Genomic DNA, 6,967 nt, shown 5'->3' on the forward strand with positions numbered 1-6,967 from the left:
CTCCTCCCTAGCATCAAGATCCTCCTTAGAAAATAGATCTGAAAAATAGTTGATTACAGCCCTAGAAATATCACAATTGGATGAAAGATGATCCCCTATAGGCGAGATCAAAGAGGATAAATAATTCCCTTGTCTCTGAGCCTTGACCAAATTATGGAAGAATGTAGTGTTCCTATTCCCTTCCTGAAGCTAGTCAACCTGAGATTTTTGCTTCCGAAAAATCTCCTCCCAAAGCTCTCACTCTTCTAATCCTTTAAGGGCCAAGGACTTAGCTTCATTTAGGCCAATGGTCCTCCCTTGATCCTGAATCAACTGAGTAGTGTTGTCTAACCTAGTCTAAGCAACAATCCTTTAAGCTTGTAGGTTCCCAAAACATTATTTATTCCACTTCCTAAGCCTGTACTTAACATGCTGGAGCCTCTTACAAAAAGGATACATTGCCATCCCATGGGCCGGCACCCCCTCATACCACCAATCCACCATTAGGTCCTACAAAGAATAGTCTCTTAACCACATCAACTAAAACTTAAAAGAAGTGTTTTTGGTGATTCCTTAAGTAGTAGTTGAGAACTTGATGGTCCAATGATTCGAGCCTCTCCAATCAAGAATTTTTGAACTAGCGATCAACCTGCTATTCATCCAATAACAGGAAACCAAAATCTATCAAGTCTTTCTGAGATAGCCTCAGCACCACATCTCCTTTTATTCCATGTAAAAACACCATTATTCAACTTTACATCAATGAGCTTAAAGGAATCTATCATATCTCTAAGAAAATTTGCAAAAGGGTCTAGCTTGGCAATCCCTACACATTTTTCATCTAAACTAGTAATAGAGCTAAAGTCCCTAGCCAAAATCCATGGGAGAAATAGATCTAAGGCTTGGATGTAACTAATATAAGCATAAAGTTGTGACTTGACTAAAATATCAGTAGGAGCATAAATATTGGAAAGAAGGCATCTTTCTCTAGTGTCTAAACAAGATACAACCAAAGAGATAGAAGATTGACTAGAAATCCACCAAAAGGAAAGAATTTTTTTGGGGTTCTAGAAACAAGCAACTCCCCCTGAACTGTTCTAAGCTCCCACCCCTTACCAATTGCGTTGGGGCCAAATGTGAGGAGCACAATTAGCTATGCCCTCCACTGTAAGCTTGGTTTCCTGGATAAAAACCACATCTGGTAACTGAGAATCTATCAATCTACGAAGAACCTTTTGTCTAGGGATGTTTTTCAACCCCCTAACATTCCATGATAGAACAATCATTTATGGGGGTGAGAGAAATGAGAATCAATGGGTTTCATAGATCCAAATTCAACCAAAGTATCTCCCATAATGTTAACCCTCTCTTGATCCATCTTCCTGCCACTTCTTGACGGTTTATCAAGAAGCCCCTTTTTAAAGGATTTCTATCATAAGCCTAATTTAGGATGTGCTTTATTGCCCTTGGCCAAATCAGAGGCCCCCTTAGGAGCAGGGGCATCTAGAACCACCACTATCGAACTCATCAGAACCTATGACCCCTAGTGGTCCCCAATATCCTTATCCGAGTGATGTAAATCCATATCAATCTATACATTTTAAAGGTCCTTTGAAGGCAATAACTGATCCTCTTTATTTTCCTCTTCTTCCTGAACTTCATGCAACCCCTTATCACCAAAAGAAAGCTCAATTGAAATAACTTCCTCCTGAACTTGGTCGTCAAGAACATCAAATCTGTTAAAGGTACCCTCATTGTGTCTATCCATCCAAGTTCTCTTCTTAGCTTTGCGTTTGTTATGAGATTTAACCTAAGTAAAACCCTAATTATCCATAGGATTAGTAGATGTTGGAGCCTTCCCCTTGTCACCCTTGAGAGGTCTGGAAGCATCCAAAGTAACAGGCTTAAATCTGGGGCATTTGTAGAGTAAATGACCATATTCATGGCAAATACAACATCTAAAAGGGAGGGTCTCATAATATAGATATTGGATCCAAGAAGAGGATCCTAGGTGTATTCCCATAGAATTTGGTAATGGATTAGTTAAATCAACTTCTACACAAATACGAGCATAATAGATTACCTTACAATCTTGAGTATGTGTAGCCACTCCCATAGGCTTTCCCAACAGTAATGAGATTGAATGGAAAATATCCTCCGTCCAAAACTCCAATGGTAGTCTCAACAAATGAACCCACACAGGTACATGCAAGGGGATCTCCTCAGCTAAATTAAAGCCCATATGCCAAGGCTTGATAAAAAGCCCCACCTGGTTAAAGAAATAAGGGCCTCCTTCAAAAGCCCTATTCCTATTTGACATGCATGAGAAGATAATTAGAAAATAATTATTCATAGCTAAAATAATCTCCATATCACCTTCAAGATTCCAAACCCAATGAGCCCAAGAATCCAACACAAGTAAGGAGAGACGAAGGCCCAAAAATTTGTAGATAAGGGCATGATTCTGCCAATATTCAACATCCTCTAAAATTTTCTTAGGTTGGATGACTAAGACCAGTCAATCTTCAGATCTTTCCAAACATCTATTAACTTTTTAAATTTGAGATACTCCCTTTGAGGATGAACCCCCATCTCGCAATGCAGATTTACTCAATAGATCTTCACGATTGGCCTGTGTTGAAGAAGATAGCTCAATCATCTCCATATCCTTAGAAGCAATTAGTGATAATACTAAACCATGATTCACCATAGGGCCAACTCCACATCCACTCATCAAAGAGGATGGGATAGGAAGCCCACAGTCTCCAATCCCACCACAACCACTAATCAAAAAACCTGCTATGATGCCAAATCTCAGAAAAACACTCACCCATAATAAGAAATCCCCACACCCGTCAATACCCCAAGGATTAGTCAGAACAAACCCCCCCGCCCCCACCCCATGCATGTAGACACCAGCCCCCCTATCACACACTAAACATGGAACAGAGGCTAGGGCACGTGGGTCCTAGCACTTAACTCCGCCCTATAGATCACCATCCTCTAAGATATTCCCCAATGAATTTCAATTTGATTTCATAAATTTTAATAATTTAGTAGTGGATATGAATTAGCATTTCTTTAGATACATTTATTTAAGATATCTATACTAGTTATATAACAATTTTTTTAATCATAATCCTTAAAACAAAACATATGTAATGATTATAATGCTTGTCTAAAGTGTGTGATAAAATTTAATAATAAAATTCTCATTAAATTGATAGCTTGTTAAAAATATTATTCATATGTATGAAAAACCAAAAAATTTGTTAGTGTTTTTCTGATAAATTATTTGTGAAAACTAACTCTATTTTAAGTGTATGTCGGTTGCGTCCTCACAAGGAAATTGGGTTGCAATGCAACATTCAAACAACTACCAATCCCATGTTTGTTTTAGAAAAAGAAGCACTTTTCAAAAAAAAAAATTCCCTTTTAAAATATTACCATATATTTTCTTAGTATTTTCTGACAACGTGTCCTTTCATTACCATTCGCAAGCTTTTTGACTCGCACTCCCGTCAATAGGAAAGTGGTATTGTTAGTTCATAGTCCCTTCAGACATAAATACTTTACAGGGTCATATTATTTAGGGTGTCATATTATTATTTTTTGATATATAAACAATGCCAATGAAAATGATTAGCCAAGATGCTTTTGATGGTCATCAAACCTTTTTAGACCTTCTAAACCACTAATCAAAATGTTCTTCTTGTCCCTTTCTTATAGGGAATGCCTTCCACATAATTATTTACTCCAAAATTTCCTTTTTTCCTCCATTCATTCGCTTCATAGGAGTATATTGTTGTCTTATTTAGATAGTTTTTAACATGTAAAATGTTGTGTAGATTTTCAATAAAAAATTTGTCTCTAAACTATTTTCTATTAATATGCAATAGTTAAGTTAAAATGGAAGTTAAAAAAAATATATATTAAATCAAAATTATATTATGAAAGAAAAATAATAATTACAAAATATTTTTACATTTGGGGTATGTGCAAGATCATGGTGTACCAAACTATGGCCTTAAGTGGCAGTGAAAAATCAGCAAATCAGGTTTATGTCAACTTGACACATAATTTTGAAGTGGTTATGGACTTTATATCAAAAAGTTGTAAGAAAATAATCTGTAAGAAATTGAATTTAGTTTCTAAACTACTAGGCCTTATCAGGAGAAAAAAAAATTAATTGGTCAAAAGTTTGAATTTTAATGTAGCACTAAGAAAATTTCAGGGCAAAAATAAAAAGTAGGTGTATGTCTGACCACCTTAATCAAAATCAAATCATAATATTATTTTAATATAATTATAGATATGAAAATTAGACTCATGCTCAGATGTGACGCATATTTTTTGATATTTTTATTTCAAATAAATAATTAAATATGAATTTTCTACCAAAACTTTTTCGAAAAAAAAAAGTCCCATGTCTGACCACCCTAACTAATAGAAAATTTTACCAAATTTTTTTTTTAAAAAATTCTTATATCAGCCGAAGCATAGAATGTGATGCAACTTTTAGATTTAAAAAATGTTATACCGTTTGAAAGTTATAGCTATTTTTCAATCAGTATGTCAGTCAGCACTTTACAATTATCTTCATTGATAATTAACTAATAAATAATTATCGAACTCAAAATTTGACAGAAATTATATTGATGGAATCTAGAGAGTGATATTAAAAAACTCTTTTCATTTTATTCAATTTCGATCAAAATAACATTGTCAGACGACTACCCAAAGTCTGAGTATCACTAAAATTCTCTTCAAACACATCTTTTGGGTTGATCGGGTAGGCTTGGTAAATACCAAGCCTAATCGGATATCCGATTGTAAATTTGATATCTAATATGTTGCGGTTGGAAAATTTAAAATTCCAACCTATTTTGGAGAGAAAATTGGATTTAAACGTCATAGTTTATTATTTATAAATTATTTCACTTATAATACTATGTAAAGATGTATATATATATATATATATATATATATATATATATATATATATATTATATGTATTATATATTGTTATATTAATATGTATCTTATTAATATATATAATAATATATATAATAACGTAATATTTTCATTAAATATAATATATATTATATATTATTCTATTAATATGTATAATAAAATAATATATATATATGTATTATATATATTATTATATTAATATGTATGTTATATATATATATATATATAACATAATATTTTCATTAAATATAATAAAGTAATACATATATGTATATATATGTGATTAATATATATAATAACGTAATATATATATATATATATTATTATATATTATTATATATTATTATATTAATATATATGTTATTAATAGATATGTATATTATTAATATATATGAGTCAAAGGGGGTCATAGGTCAACCATTGACCCCCTTTGATACATTAAACGACGACATATGTCCTTAGGGGTCCTAGGAGCCCTAGGGACATATTACAATGGTTAATATGGGTCAAAGGGTGTCATAGGGTGACCTATGACCCCTTTTGACCCATTAAATGACGATATACGTCCCTACGGAACCTAGGAGCCCGAGGGACATATTTGAATCGTTCATATGAGTCAAAGGGGGTCATAGGGTGACTTATGACCCCCTTTGACCCATTAAATGATGACGTATGTCTCTAGGGGTCCTGAGACACCTAGAGACATATTCAAATGTGTAATATGGGTCAAAGGGGTTCATAGGTCCTTTTGACCCATTAAATGATGACATATGTCCCTAGGGTTCCTAGGACCCCTAGGAACATATTCAAATAGGTAATATGGGTCAAAGGGGGTCATAGGGTGTCCTATGACTCTCTTTGACCCATTAAATGATGACATATGTTTCTAGGGGTCCTAGAACTCCTAGGGACATATTCGAATGGGTAATATGGGTTAAAGGGGGTCATAGAGTGACCTATGACCCTCTTTGACCCATTAAATGATGACATATGTCACTAGGGGTCCTCAAACCCCTAGGAACATATTCGAATGGGTCATATGGGTCAAACCCTATGACCCCCTTTGACCCATACAAATGATTCAAATATGTCTCTAGGTGTCCTAAGACCCCAAGGGACATATTCGAATTGTTCATATGGGTCAAGCGGGTCATAGGTGACCTATGACCCCTTTTGACCCATTAAATAATGACATATGTCTCTAGGGGTCCTAGAACCCCTAGGGATATTTCAAATTGTTCATATGGGTCAAAAGGGGTCATAGGGTGACCTATGACCCCCTTTGACCCATTAAATGATGACATATGTCTCTAGGGGTCCTATAACCCCTACAGACATATTTGAATCGTTCATATGGGTCAAAAGGGGTCATAGGGTGACCTATGACACCTTTTGACCCATTAAACGATGACATATGTCCCTAGGGGTCCTAGGAACCCAATGGACATATTCAAATCGTTCATATGGGTCAAAAGGGGTCATAGGTCTTTGACCAATTAAATGACGACATATGTCCTTAGGAGTCATGGGACCCCTAAGAACATATTTATTGTTCATATGGCTTAAAGGGAGTCATAGGGTGACCTATGACCCCATTTGACCCATTAAACGACAACATATGTCCCTAGGGGTCCTAGGACTCCTAGGGACATATTCGAATGGCCCATATGGGTCAAAGGGGGTCGTAGGGTGACCTATGACCACCTTTGACCCATTAAATGATGACATATGTAGCTAGGGGTTCAAAGACCCTTAGGGACATATTCAAATTGTTCATGTGGGTCAAAGGGGGTCATAAGGTGCCTTATGACACCCTTTGACTCATTAAACAACAACATATGTCCCTAGGGGTCCTAGAATCCATAGGGACATATTTGAATCATTCATATGGGTCAAAGGGGGTCATAGGTCACCCTATGACCCTCTTTGACCTATTAAATGATGACATATGTCCTTAGGGGTCCTAGGACCCCTAACGAAATATTTGAATCGTTCATATGTGTCAAAGGCATCA

This window comes from Cupressus sempervirens, chromosome 11 (genome assembly GCF_028749045.1).
Source record: "Cupressus sempervirens isolate cs-2001-9-10 chromosome 11, ASM2874904v1, whole genome shotgun sequence".
NCBI lineage: Eukaryota > Viridiplantae > Streptophyta > Pinopsida > Cupressales > Cupressaceae > Cupressus > Cupressus sempervirens.